General features: G+C 37.2%; 1 protein-coding gene across 1 annotated transcript in view; it reads left to right on the top strand.

Moving 5' to 3' along the window:
- The window catches only part of LOC124275611, an 80813-nt gene that overhangs the window by 15558 nt on the left and 50427 nt on the right, over positions 1 to 14828 (top strand). The gene's annotated exons all lie outside the window — the stretch shown is intronic.

Here is a 14828-nt window from a genome sequence, read left to right as displayed (position 1 = left end):
AGTTGAGAATAATCTCTTTTTGTAATGGATAATTAGTTTGATTAAGACACATGTCAAATAATGTTTTGTTCGTTCGGTGTGGCGAACCAGTGTTTCCAGCATTTATGCATATTTATAAGTATGTCATGTTTCACAAATGTATTTGTTCAAAACACAAGTTAAGTGGATTCAATGAACAAATCCGAGTTGCATTCAGTTATTTCCCCAACTATGTTGTTTCTAGTGTCTTGGATCTCAAAACCAAACATCCGCCATAATGTGTCTGCTGCCAGACTGGCTGGAAACACTGGGGTAATACTATCCCATTGAAAGATCTCCCGACAAAAATAATGAAAAGGCTCTAAATATACCGCCACACTGTACAGATCTAAGGCAAGGAAGCTGGATATAGATCCGAAGCTGTATTCTTCAGATGGGCAATAGGTTCATGCTCTGTAATCAGACAACAGACTGACACAAATCATGGTTACAGTGCCGAGAGCGGAGAGTAGAAGCAGATCCAGATGAAGTTCACCAGGAACATGATAAAGTCCTTCCTTCTGTGAAATAAGCTGGAGACATGTCAACCCTCCACAGATGGAGTGGAGCCTTATATGACTGATGGGTTACCATTCTTTCAGCAATGGAGATTTCTACCTGAGACAGTTCTGTATCATAAATATCATATCCTAAGGGGAAAAAAGTGTATTTCACCAAAGGCTCACAGAGTACAATTTCTTTATGTATTATACTTAAACACACAAGCGTAATGATGTATTTTGTATGTTATTGTAGTTATCATAATTGTAATAATGTATGTGTAAGAGGTAACTTCACACGGTTGTATCATATATGAGTTATGAGACTGTGTATGAATAGGGAACAGATCAAAACGGCCGCATGACAAAAGGGCCCCAAAACGGAAGAGTCAAAAGGGCCGTAAGAAAGTCAAAAGGGCCACAAACCCCTAGTCAAAAGGGCCGCATCAAAAAGTCAAAAGGGCCGCATCAAAAAGTCAAAAGGAACTCAGACCCCAAGTCAAAAGGGACCCATATAAAAAAATAATACCGTATATGACCGTCTATAAGCCGAATTTTGAGGACCAAAAAAGCAGTCTGTAGAAGGGGGTCGTCTTATCCATGGGTTATGCTTTCGTCAAACTTTTTTCCAGGGCTAAGAAAACATCTTTTTTCTAAAAGTGTATTATAGTAGAAGGTTATATACATCTATACAAGGTATACTTTATACATACTAGTTCAGTTTTTAATAAGATATTTTTTTCAATATATGAAAGAAAATGCTGACAAAGAATAGATGTATGTAATGGTTATTATTTCATCTAAGTAACAAAACACTTATCATTTATGATTATGACAAATACTTTGGCAGAGAAATAAACAATCTGTCTATATCAGCAAATGCCAAATTTAAGCGGCATGCTGTTTTTTTTCCTCACTTTATTGATTATGTGAAATCTTATTATATAATAGGACTAACAGAGACATGGCTTCACCAGTTTGACTTGTCAAAATATTTTACAGATTAAATATGCAATTAAATTGTCGTCAGGCAATCAGAAAGGTCGGTATGTAGGTGGTATTACAGTTTTAGCTAGAAATTCTATTGATAGATTTGTAACACCCTAAATATGCCACATATAAACTTAATCAAGAAATATTTGATCATGACAATGATATCTTATACTTTTGTGCATATATTCCCCCACAATATTCAAAATATTATGATAATATAATTGAACATAATGGGACAATTCAGCTTGAGTATCTAATAGTTGAACACCTTGAATGTTTTACTTCAGATCCAGTTATATTGATTGGTGGTGATTTTAATGCAAGATCGGGTGATTTTCAGGAGAGTATTCCTGATTTTGATGACAGTAGAAGCAGTGAATTTGAATATGCACACACAACTGTTACTAAACAACAGACATTATTTTTGTATTAAATGCTCTTATTCAAAAACATATATCTAAATGGAAAGGTAGATTCTATGTAGCATATATAGGTTTCCGTAAAGCCTTCGACTCTATTGATAGAAAATGTATAATTATATCACTAAATCAGATAGGGTTATCAGGAAACATTTTGAGTGCTTTATGGGCTATATATAAAAAGAGTGAAAAATAAAGAAAAGTCTACTGATTCTTTCTCAGAGGTATTTGAATCATCCATGGGACTACGTCATTGAGTTTTCAAACACTTCACACACTTTACTGCCATGGTAGAGGGAAGTGATATAAAAAACAAGTCTGTCCAGGATTTTAAAGTCACATATTGATGCTGAGTCAACTCAACTGTGATATGTATTTCAATTGTAAGGTTTGTTAACAATAAAAACAATACTCTAAAATATTCTGACAGTATTCACTGAAGAGCAAACAAATCTTAGGGATTAGTGACAGCTTACATGATTGTCAAAACACAAATATGGCAACAAATAAATATCTGTTTTCGTGAAATATTTTAGTTTCTTACGTTACAGGTGTGTTGTGGTACTATTGTTAAATGCATTTCTCTGCCAAAGTATTTGTCATAATCGTAAAAGATTTTTTATGCTTCGATGAAATAAATAAACATCACATACATCTATTCTTTGTCAGCATTTTCTTTCAAATATTGACAAAAAATATCTTATTAAAAACTGAACTTGTGTGTATAAAGTATACATTGTATAGATTTATAACCTTTTACTATAATACACTCTTTTTATATGGGGGGCTGTGGGGTAGCCTAGTGGTCAAAGTGTTGGCTCGTCACGCCGAAGACCCGGGTTCGAATCCCCACATGGGTACAATGTGTGAAGCCCATTTCTGGTGTCCCCCGCCGTGATGTTGCTGGAATATTGCTAAAAGCGTCGTAAAACCAAACTCAGTCAGTCAGTCTTTTTATATGGGTCCCTTTTGACTAGGGGTCTGAGGCCCTTTTGACTTTCTGATGGGGCCCTTTTGACTTTTTGATGTGGCCCTTTTGACTAGGGGTTTGCGGCCATTTTGACTTTCTTGCATCCCTTTTGACTTTTCCGTTTTGGGGCCCTTTTGTGACTAGGACCATATGAATACAGGTAGTGTAATGCCCACTTTATTACGAAGTGTTGAATGACTTGAAGTCAGGCTCAATGAAAACTCCAATGTGATGAATACAAAACTTTAATGACGTAGTTTCACCCATTTAACACCAAATATGTGGCACAGGTCACTGTATTTGGAAACTTAGGACCATCAGAGGGATCATTAGAACACAGTGTTACCAAACTAGGGGTCCTCGGACTTCCGATTATTTGTTTTAAGGGTTCTTGCAGGAAGCCTTGCTATATGATGCTGTAGTGTACTATATTGTAAGATGTGACAATTAAGTTCATTAGAAGGCCTTTCGATTTCTTGTAAAAAATTTGGTACAATGATTATCACTATGCATCCTGATATTTCTGTATCCATTTGGCATATTTGTGTTTAATGGTCTCACATTTACACTGTTAGCTGATCCCTCACAGTGGCTCACACCGTAAGGAACATGATACATTTTATGTCTTACAGTGAAATATTAATTCTTGTTTAAAGTGTTTAAAGAAGATGTGATGATATGGACTCTTATCACTTCAAACAGTGTTTGTAATAACCAAAATATCAACAATTACTAATGTACCAGACATTTTCATTGTTATTTGTGTTGTGAAATGGAAATTAGAATAGTCTTGTCAAAATGTCTTTATGTCTTGTTGAAATTCGTTGTTAAAGAAAAGTGTATTCAAGTTTTAAGGTAATGATTTTCATTTCTGTTTGTACATTCAGCAATAATTACGACTGTTTAGAGTGATCATATGATTAAAATAATTACGGTAGTCTAATGACAATAGTGCTGTGAGAATTTGAATGGCATGAGCCATGTTTCCTGCTACTCTGGATCCACTTACAGTTAAGGTTGATAAGGTTCATGTGAAATTTTTGACAAACATTATGATACCCAGTTCCCCAATGGAAAATCTACATGACAGAGTGTGTACCTTTGTTTAGTCTGAAACAGAACAGTTTGCTAGTCTAACGCTTTATTCCAAAATAATTATGGACACAAAATTTGGGCCTTTCATGAAGATGGCATATTCCTTTACTAGTCAAATTTGGGGCGAGAGGTTATGGTTATGAAATGAGTTTTAATATGATTGAGGAACTGCCGGGACGTGATGATCTCATTTCTCTGCCAATCTTTGCAAACATTTCCTCCACAAATGAGTGTTTACTCTCCGAGGAGAGACTAAATAAATGCTACTGGAACGTTTGCCAAGACAGGGCCCTATTTACCTTTTTATTGTTGCAGTTTTGGGCTGGCACAATTTGGTCTTTATTATCAGCATTTAATTTTGACAACTTTCATTGAGGCAGAATCTGGGGCTGTTGGGCCTCCCACAAGGTGTGGATGTTGTCTTGGGCAATAAATCTGCCCCACGACAAGAGCGCGTTGATTATAAACGCTAGACGTATCCTAAAGATGGGCAATAATCGGGAAATTCGTCAGCGGAGCCCGATGACTTTGGCGGCAAAGCCTGGCAAGTTAGGGTTCGAATTTATGACCCCAGCCTGATCACTATACTAAAGTAAACATTATTTACTATGGAATGGTAACTTGTTGTGATTAAAATTGATTGTTGGGCCGTCTGCGATCCCCTGGGGTGATGTTTTGCTTGGGACGGTTGAAAACAAGACAAATGACCACTGATAGCTTGTTTGATCTGTTCGACTATGGAGGAAAAGCAAACACTGCCTTATTCAATTATGTTTGATGAAATTTGTGCAATTTTTAAGTGTGTCAATACATGGTAATTCATTTGTGTGTAAAGAGGTAAATTTAGACCGACGGCGTAATTAACCTCGGAGGGAAAGGGATCCTCGGACGTAATTCGTCCGATCTCCCGTTTGCGTCTAAATCCGAAATATCATTTGCATGCATTTCTCATCAGGTGCAGACCTTCGTCAGAAAGCCATGCAGATTCGGCAAATTTCTGTTTCACTAATCAGCAATGGAAAGTTTTCCATGATAATGTTGTGTCTGTTGATTGAAGCATGGGCAGTGATACATGATCTCTCATTATGACCCTTGTCCAGACTGCCTCATTCTCTGGATATTTAGTGAGTTAGGTAAACGTAGGTCCCTGCGAGTACCGAGTGGCAGAGATAATTCACTTATAATGAGACACGTCTCTGGAGGGACTCACGTTACCAGCGTTAAACGCACCTCAAGCCATCTCATTGATTCCATCTCCGTAATAGGAGACAAAATGGATGGAATAAAAATAAAAGTGTAATAGATTTGATGCTGACACTTGTTCATGCACTGTAAATCCTTTAGTTCTTCATCCATTTGCATTGATTCCAAGATTCGCATCATGGTCGACATAGCTGCTTCAATTTCTGATTTTTGCTCTCTGGGGAATTTTGTTGTGCAGAGCTAACTCTCTCTGATTATCACATTTTCAGTGGGGAGATTTTTTAGGTTTAATGGAATACCAGTACATGGTCTATCAATCAGCTCAAGTGCCACAAGATGGGAAATTATCAAAGGTGTCTAAAACATCCACTCACAGGATTGATCACGTTGCCCATTGTCAGAGGGAGATTGTATCGGCGAGTTTCACAGTGTATTTATGTTCCCATTACTTGATAATTAACAGTAATTCATTTATTCAATATGACAGTTTCATGGCAGTGGCATTTTAAAAAGAATTCAATTATCAGTCCAAAAGTATCTTCTGGTAAAGAGCATTATTTTGTCAAAAGTAAGTGTGGAATGTTTATGCATTCAAGGAATTGTTCCTGAGGTTGGACAGTTTTCATGTTAATTTATATAGCATGGTTAACTGAAAGTTTAATTTTAAAGTATGAAAGTAATACTTGATAATGTGGGTAAGTTTTAGACCTGAACCAACATTGTGTTTCTAAGCTGTAGAACTGGTATTTTGATATGGAAATATGTAAAGGGTTCAAGGCTAGTAACAGCTGTCAGTATTGTGGCAGTAGTTGCAGGAAACACGATAGTTGTTGAAGTTGTTGGAAATAGGATAGTTGTTGAAAACAGTGAACAGTCACTCAGGAGCGGTTAGTTAGCAGGAATGTGGTGGGAGTTATTGACTGGGAATAGAGTTGGCAGTGATGTAAGGGTTATTAGTGTTGTACCAGGAAAATGGTGATATCGGTGCAATACCCATTGTGACAAGGAAGATGGTTATATGGGTGATATAACTGTTGTGACAGGGAACATGGTAATATGGGTGTTATGATTGTTGTAGCAGGGAACATGGTGATATGGGTGTTATAGCTGTTGTGACAGGGAACATGGTGATATGGGTGTAATGATTGTTGTAGCAGGGAACATGGTGATATGGGAGATATAACTGTTGTGACAGGGAACATGGTGATATGGGTGATATAGCTGTTGTGACAGGGAACATGGTGATATGGGTGTTATGATTGTTGTAGCAGGGAACATGGTGATATGGGTGAACAGGGGTGGGTGATATGTGGTGGTTATGGGTGTTATAGCTGTTGTGACAGGGAACATGGTGATATGGGTGTTATAACTGTTGTGACAGGGAACATGGTGATATGGGTGATATAACTGTTGTGACAGGGAACATGGTGATATGGGTGTTATAGCTGTTGTGACAGGGAACATGGTGATATGGGTGTTATAGCTGTTGTGACAGGGAACATGGTGATATGGGTGTTATAACTGTTGTGACAGGGAACATGGTGATATGGGTGATATAGCTGTTGTGACAGGGAACATGGTGATATGGGTGTTATGATTGTTGTAGCAGGGAACATGGTGATATGGGTGTTATAGCTGTTGTGACAGGGAACATGGTGATATGGGTGATATAGCTGTTGTGACAGGGAACATGGTGATAGGTGTGATATATGATATATTGTTGTGACAGGAACATGGTGATATGGGTGATATAACTGTTGTGACAGGAACATGTGATATGGGTGATATAACTGTTGTGACAGGAACATGGTGATATGGGTGTTATATATAACTGTTGTGACAGGGAACATGGTGATATGGGTGTTATAGCTGTTGTGACAGGGAACATGGTGATATGGGTGATATAGCTGTTGTGACAGGGAACATGGTGATATGGGTGATATAACTGTTGTGACAGGGAACATGGTGATATGGGTGATATAACTGTTGTGACAGGAACATGGTGATATGGTGATATAGCTGTTGTGACAGGGAACATGGTGATATGGGTGATATAGCTGTTGTGACAGGGAACATGGTGATATAGGTGATATAACTGTTGTGACAGGGAACATGGTGATATGGGTGTTATAACTGTTGTGACAGGGAACATGGTGATATAGGTGATATAGCTGTTGTGACAGGGAACATGGTGATATGGGTGATATAACTGTTGTGACAGTGAACATGGTGATATAGGTGATATAACTGTTGTGACAGGGAACATGGTGATATGGGTGTTATAGCTGTTGTGAACATGGTGATATGGGGAACATGGTGATATGATATAGGTGATATAGCTGTTGGAACATGGTGATATGGGTGATATAACTGTTGTGACAGGGAACATGGTGATATGGGTGATATAACTGTTGTGACAGGGAACATGGTGATATGGGTGATATAACTGTTGTGACAGGAACATGGTGATATGGGTGATATACCTGTTGTGACATAACTGTTGTATGGGTGATATAACTGTTGTGACAGGGAACATGGTGATATGGGTGTTATAGCTGTTGTGACAGGGGTGATATGGGTGATATATAACTGTTGTGACAGGGAACATGGTGATATGGTGATATAACTGTTGTGACAGGGAACATGGTGATATGGGTGTTATAGCTGTTGTGACAGGGAACATGGTGATATGGGTGATATAGCTGTTGTGACAGGAACATGGTGATATGGGTGTTATAACTGTTGTGACAGGGAACATGGTATATGGGTGATATAGCTGTGACATGGTGATATGGGGAACATGGTGAATATGGGATATAGGTTATATAACTGTTGTGACAGGGAACATGGTGATATGGGTGTTATAGCTGTTGTGACAGTGAACATGGTGATATGGGTGATATAACTGTTGTGACAGGGAACATGGTGATATGGGTGATATAACTGTTGTGGCAGGAACATGGTGATATAGGTGATATAACTGTTGGGCAGGAACATGGTGATATGGCTGATATAGCTGTTGTGACAGGGAACATGGTGATATAGGTGATATAACTGTTGTGACAGTGAACATGGTGATATGGGTGATATAACTGTTGTGACAGGGAACATGGTGATATGGGTGTTATGATCTTGTAGCAGGGAACATGGTGATATGGGTGTTATAACTGTTGTAGCAGGGAACAATTGGTGATATGGGTGATATAGCTGTTGTGACAGGGAACATTGTGAAATGGGTGTTATTGCTGTTGTTATATTTGGGATTACACTTTCTCAGTAAAGTACTGATTCTAGTACTTTTGTTGGGTTGAGTCCCATCCGGGATTCGAACCCACACCCTCAGTGTCAGGCACCTAATCGCCAGCACACAAAGTCAGCCGCCTAACCCACTCAGCCACTGTGACTTCCACATGTACAGAGCACTTTCTAAAGCGCACTGTGTATTCATAAATGTTGTTGCAAAGAATCTGATAAAGTTGGTGCTGTGTGATTGTCATGACAGGGAATCTGGTCATGATGATATCAGCCAAACAGTATTATGTAAATGAGTGGATGCTTCACGATCTCAATTAACACCAGAAACGTTGCATAATTTACAGTTCCTTAATTGGCTGCCAGTTAATGATAACATCTAGCACAGAAAAACACAATAGTAATGGTAACCTGTACATATGTTTTGTAGTTTTTATATTTCTTATTTTGCTGCGGATTATAAACATTCAATAAAGTGCTTCGCAGCATGCTGGAAAAGAAAATGAATTATCGATTCTAATTACTGTAAAATTGATTTCTACTGCATGTTGAGGTTTCATGCTATTCCTATACATTGTACAGTGAGAAGGAACATTGATCAATAAGTTAGAATTAGGTTAATTTGAAATCCATTTGATAAGAGCCATGTACATGCTTTGTGTGTTAGATCAGACATTTTTGTCATACAGCCAGTCACCATCTTTGACCATGGCAGACTTTATGATTTGGGGAAATGGTAAAAATTCAACTACGACAAAATTGAAAACACTCTCTCAGAATTTTCAAAATTTTGTATTTTATTAGTTCTCAAGAACAGATTTGATAACCACTCATAACCCAATACATTAATATTTTTTGGGAGGTCAATGAAGAATGTTGACAAAAACGTTAACATACAATATGTATAGTGACCTGCTTATTCCAGGTCAGGGGATCAGTCTTGGTGTATGAACACTTATTCCCAATCTGGTAGCAGGTATTTATTTACGTCTCTTTGTAAATTTGTATAGACTTGTCAAAGCTGTAAATAAAGACATGTAAATAACAGGTCTATGAAATAAACATTGGTATTGTCAACACAGCATGGAATGAACACTCAGTGTGTATGTTTTCCCTTGAAAGTTGACCTATCAGTTGTTTGGGAGGCAGCTTTTGTGTCATTGACAGTTGTCTAACACCGTTCCCTGATTAACGCCTCATGTCGTTTTCACACAAGGACTTATGGGACAGACTTGTTTGGCATCCACAATCGCTGTTTGACGTCTAAAGATTAAACAAATATATATAAAATCTCTGAATCACCCTTAACTTCAATAGACATTGACATGGCTGTCATATCTAGACTCCACAGCGCAAACCCTACAGGAACATTGATGACAATTTCATTACCACAAGCAAATTTGCGTTGTGTGTGTTCGCGGTCCATAACCATGTATGTTTAGAGCCCTGAACAAACTTTACAATGAAAATACTAGACTGTCCTCGTGATATTCACCTATGTAAGAGCAGAAACAGTTTAAGTCTGATCTGTTGATTTTTGCTACGATCATATGTTTGTGCATGCTATTAAATGTGACTTCCTGGTGTTGATTCTGCTTCATAAAGGAAACTATAAATCGTGTTGGTCTATAGACCGATTGATGAGGATCACCAAACACTGTTCACAAGATATTATGTGCGAAGGAAATATTTGCATCCCTGATTTGGACAGACCTTGCAAATGACTGTTTTACTTGCTCGGTGCTCATTGTAAACAATGACAGTTTGTTTTCCTAACAGCTTTCATTCTGCTTACAATATGAAAACAAATATTCACATGTTCATCAAGAGATTGGGAGCAAAATGAGAAAACGTTCTACCATGTCAGGGTACATAAAGTGGGCAGGACCTTATCTCAACTTTATCAATATTGAACTCTCTTTCTATGTTAAAAGAGTAAACTCATCAAACTTCAAATACTGAGGGAGGTTGGGCCCAGTTAAATATTTGAAGGGCAATATTAAGGCATTATTTATAAACATTCCACACATCAAATATTTGCAAGGTTTGAATCCTCATTACGCCGGGGTATAAAGTCGTCGTGTCGGGTTGGCGTTTGTCACTGTTTCCAGGATGGGTGTAGGCTGTGTGTCTACTGTGTCTATCTTTCTACAAGGATATGTACATGTGGTGCCGGTCATTTCGTCATGGATATTACCAATTTTGTGATTTGTGTTCCTCTTAATTGTACTCAACCTTGTAAGTGAGTTTCTGATGTAAGATGATGTTCATGTTATTGTATGTCTTGAACATTTTTACATTTGCTATTTATATCATAAAAATTGTTTTGTTTATGTTTGAGTAAATGTGGATTATATTTTATTGTTCTACATTGTATTGATGTAAGGGAGAGTTTGTAGTGATTTTTATGTTTGTTTGAAAGCAGATTTATTTGTTCAGGAATGCTTTGACATGTAGTAAAATTCCTGTGGTACAAACTAGTCTTCAGCAGCTTCTCTCATCTTCAGTGCAAGTCGGAAGAGAGAAGGTGTTTATTTCTGAATTTACTCCAGCATGTCTTACCTTATTATTTGTTTGTTTATAAATGTTATATTTTCTGTTATATCTATTATGTTGGTTCTTTGGGTCTGTGACATTTAGCAACAAAAATCTTTTGGTCATGAAATTCGAAATACATTACAGCAGTTGAAATGTTATTTTCTGAGTTTTTGCAACATCAACTATGCGTGAATACTTGTACGAGAGAGAAAGGTTTGGGTTCACTTGTAATCATACTTGCTATCAATATGCAACAACGGAACATAAAGCAAGGAAATAACGCATCACTGATCAACACCTGATTGTATCCAGCTTGAAATAGACATTATTTTCATTGGACAAAATGGGTGATATGAAGAATGAAAGAGAGTGATATCAGCTGTTACTAAGTGAGCTTGTGTTCCAGCACTGATGGATTAAGTACTCCTGAGTTGAACACTGCTTTTCCTTCTGTTGAATGTCATGGAATTGATTTGTGTGGTTATTGTCAAGTGTTAATGGTTTGGTTATTGCGATGTTCTGTGGGCGTGAGATGAAGTCAGTGACATATCATTTTTGTGTTCAGGTGTTTAAATGTAACATCACTTGGAAGGAATTTTTAACTCATATTGTTTTTTATCTGATCCATATTTTTTATTCATTTTTATTTCAGGTGTAGTCTGATTTTTGTACAATACTGATTGAATTATTGTCGATTATTGATGATTATTGATTTCTTGATTTTTGTCATTTTCTTCTTTTGTTGTTGTAAATGTGCCCAGTAAATATACTGGACAAAACTAGTTAGGGATATATGTAAATTTTGAAATTATGAATAATGATCTATTTATTCATTGACACACTGATAAAATATCAATCATAAAAATACCAATATCCCTAATTTATTTTGTCCAGTATATGATTATTGATATTCTGAGGGATAGCATATATGTGGTATCTGTCAAACGTGCAGATCTGTCATATATGAACTGGGACAATTGATTGAAGCATCACTGAACAGTGATATTCAGCAATATTTAAAATGTGCATTGTATCATGAGGTAATGAATATACATCCATGACAATAGTTATGACAATAGTTTCAAGAAATCTCTTGCAATCTCTCTAATTCAACAGATGCAGGTTTACGACCTGTCTCTGTATTGTATCTCCTCTCACCTGGCACTTTAATGGTGGAACACATCACCTTAACAACAAAAAATGATGAGCTTTCACAGAGTTTGATTTAAGGAAATGAAAGCTACTTGAACTCGAGGTGCCCTGATGTAATAACCTTTTTGCACCTGACGAAAACATGTTTTACCTGCTGATCAATGTAAAATTATACATAATGCAGTCAGTAACATTAATTCAGTCACTGTCAGTGTAATCATCAGAGTCAGTTCTTCATGTTATTTTCCAGCTGAAGTCTGTCTTCTTTGAAGAACTATTACATGCACATCACGCAAGTTGGTATAGATATAAGCTTGCATTCTGCACTTTCAGGTTGCACCAGTTCAGTATCTAAATGCCTAAACTGAGCCCTGTTTCTGGTATCGCTTCTTATCAATTGAGATGCACATCATATTCCAACAGAATGTATCCATTATGTACCAGAATGTCAGGAACAACTTGTTTTATTATTGTTCAGTTAATAAAAAAACACATTTTTCATAAATATTTACATTTGAACAATATATTAACCATTTTTTGACATGTTTATGTTCTGTGTATATTGCATACCCAATATTAACAGGACTGTTCTTCAAATCTACTGTATCATAACCATGTGATATAGAAACATATTCCTCAGCTTGTACAGGAATGTATGTGAGGAATATACTTGGGTGGGGGGGGCAGTTTGGTGCCATCTATTTTCAAGTCCCCTGGGATGCTCAGTTAAGTTATATTTTTTATTATTTATGATTATAAATCGGGACTTTAATTATCAAAATCTACCACTAACACTTACACCTTTGAATGTATTTTTAACCAGAATACACATACCAGTACAGGTAATCAGCAGTTTTGATTAATTAGTATGAAGCAATACTCCTATCAATGTTTAAACCCCAGGACTAACAATGTAAATCATTTGCATCTGTTCTCAGTTTGTGTGTGTAGGATGCAGTTCTTAGCATCCAGTGAACCACATTATAGTCCTGATTGGTGTCAACAGATGAGGATGACATATTATTTTACAAGATCAAATAAAGTTTTAATTATCTCCATTGTGAATGTTTAGCTCTTCCTTCAGTTTTTGGTGCCGTTGGAGTGAGCAGGTGTAGTTTGAATGTTTATATTTTAATGGACTGTGGCAGTTGAACCTAACTTAGAAGTTTTTGCACTTTTCTGGAAGGAATGAGAAGCTGTGACAATTGTCTGTAGTCATTTTCACTACCAGGAACCAATCATGTTGCATGTTTGTCATCCTGCAGTTTTTCAGATGGATAACAGGGGTCTATAACTATTCAACCCTGGATTAGATATCCAGTGATTGGGATGTGATGACATTCAGTCAACCAGGTCACCAAGAATTGTTTTGTAACTACCATGATAAGCCAAGGTTGCTAGGACCTATATTCTAACCTGGAACCACACTGGGGCATGTATACAGCATATTTGTATGCATTCCCTTTGCTGTCATATTTGATTTGTCCTTAATTTGGCAGCAAGTCAGTGCTTAGGCACAATATGACAATCAATATGGCCAATGTGGATGTTTCAGTGTTTGAATCATTTGTCATTTCTATCAAAGGTAGGCAACTGGCAGACAAATTTTATTTATCATCAAGAACATGAGGGATTTAATTTTGTAAGTGAAGCATTTGATGAAAGGAGAAAACAAAATAAAGACATTACAGACTGGAGGCAGAGGGAAAAACTAAAATGTTACAGACTGATTTGGGGCACATGGTGTGTTCTTATTTCATCAGTTGATCAGCTGGTGCCATGGACAAACAGTGTCTACATTAAGATGCTGCTGTCTAAGCCATTGAGCAAGTTTTGACAGCTAATAGTCAATGTGCCATATAGCTAGTGTCACCTGACAGACCAAGCATCTCAGAGCTGTTTCTATTACCTGGTCAATAACTCCCTCCGTGCCACTGCTATATGTCCTACACACACAAGGACAAGACAGACACTTGTGATCAACCATCTATCAAATACTACCTACATGCAACTGCCATTCAGTGTTCCCATTTTCCTGTAATGTAAAATATATGTTCTACTGAAATACAAGGCTTCCACACAGTAGGACATTCTCATGTGCAGTGCATGGAACCAAAGACCTTTGAGGATACAAATGCACAAATGTGTCATCATACTTCACTAGAACACTCATTGTCCATACGGGGCGGTGGGGTAGCCTAGTGGTTAAAGCGTTGGCTCGTCACGCCAAAGACCTGGGTTCGATTCCCCACATGGGCACAATGCGTAAAGCCAAGCTCACTCATTGTCAAGACAATATATACATTGACATGATTGTTTTAAGAATCCAACTTAAACAAGGACAGGCATATATGCTGATCAAGAATATTTAAGGATCATGAATGTTTTACATTTTTGGTGAAATTGTGTGATCAGTCTTCACTTGGGAAAAAATATCCTTCCCAAACATATCTATGATCCTTTTTCATTCAGCATATGTGAAATGGAACTTAATAATTTTGGAACCATTACATTGGAGTTTAAGAGGTATGGAAAACTTGCAGCAGGCATGCTGGCCAATGGTGCTTAGTCTTGATGAGGTGGGTTGCAAGTAGGCCATTAGATAAGGCCAATCGATCATTCTGGATTAGAACTGGTCCCCAACAACTCATGTTTGTGGTATAGGACCTACAATGTATTGAATTGTCA

This window comes from Haliotis rubra, unplaced genomic scaffold (assembly GCF_003918875.1).
Source record: "Haliotis rubra isolate DU_JTF1 unplaced genomic scaffold, ASM391887v1 Scf20, whole genome shotgun sequence".
NCBI lineage: Eukaryota > Metazoa > Mollusca > Gastropoda > Lepetellida > Haliotidae > Haliotis > Haliotis rubra.
The sequence above is the reverse complement of the archived record's forward strand: the minus strand, read 5'-3'. Positions and strand labels throughout refer to the sequence as shown.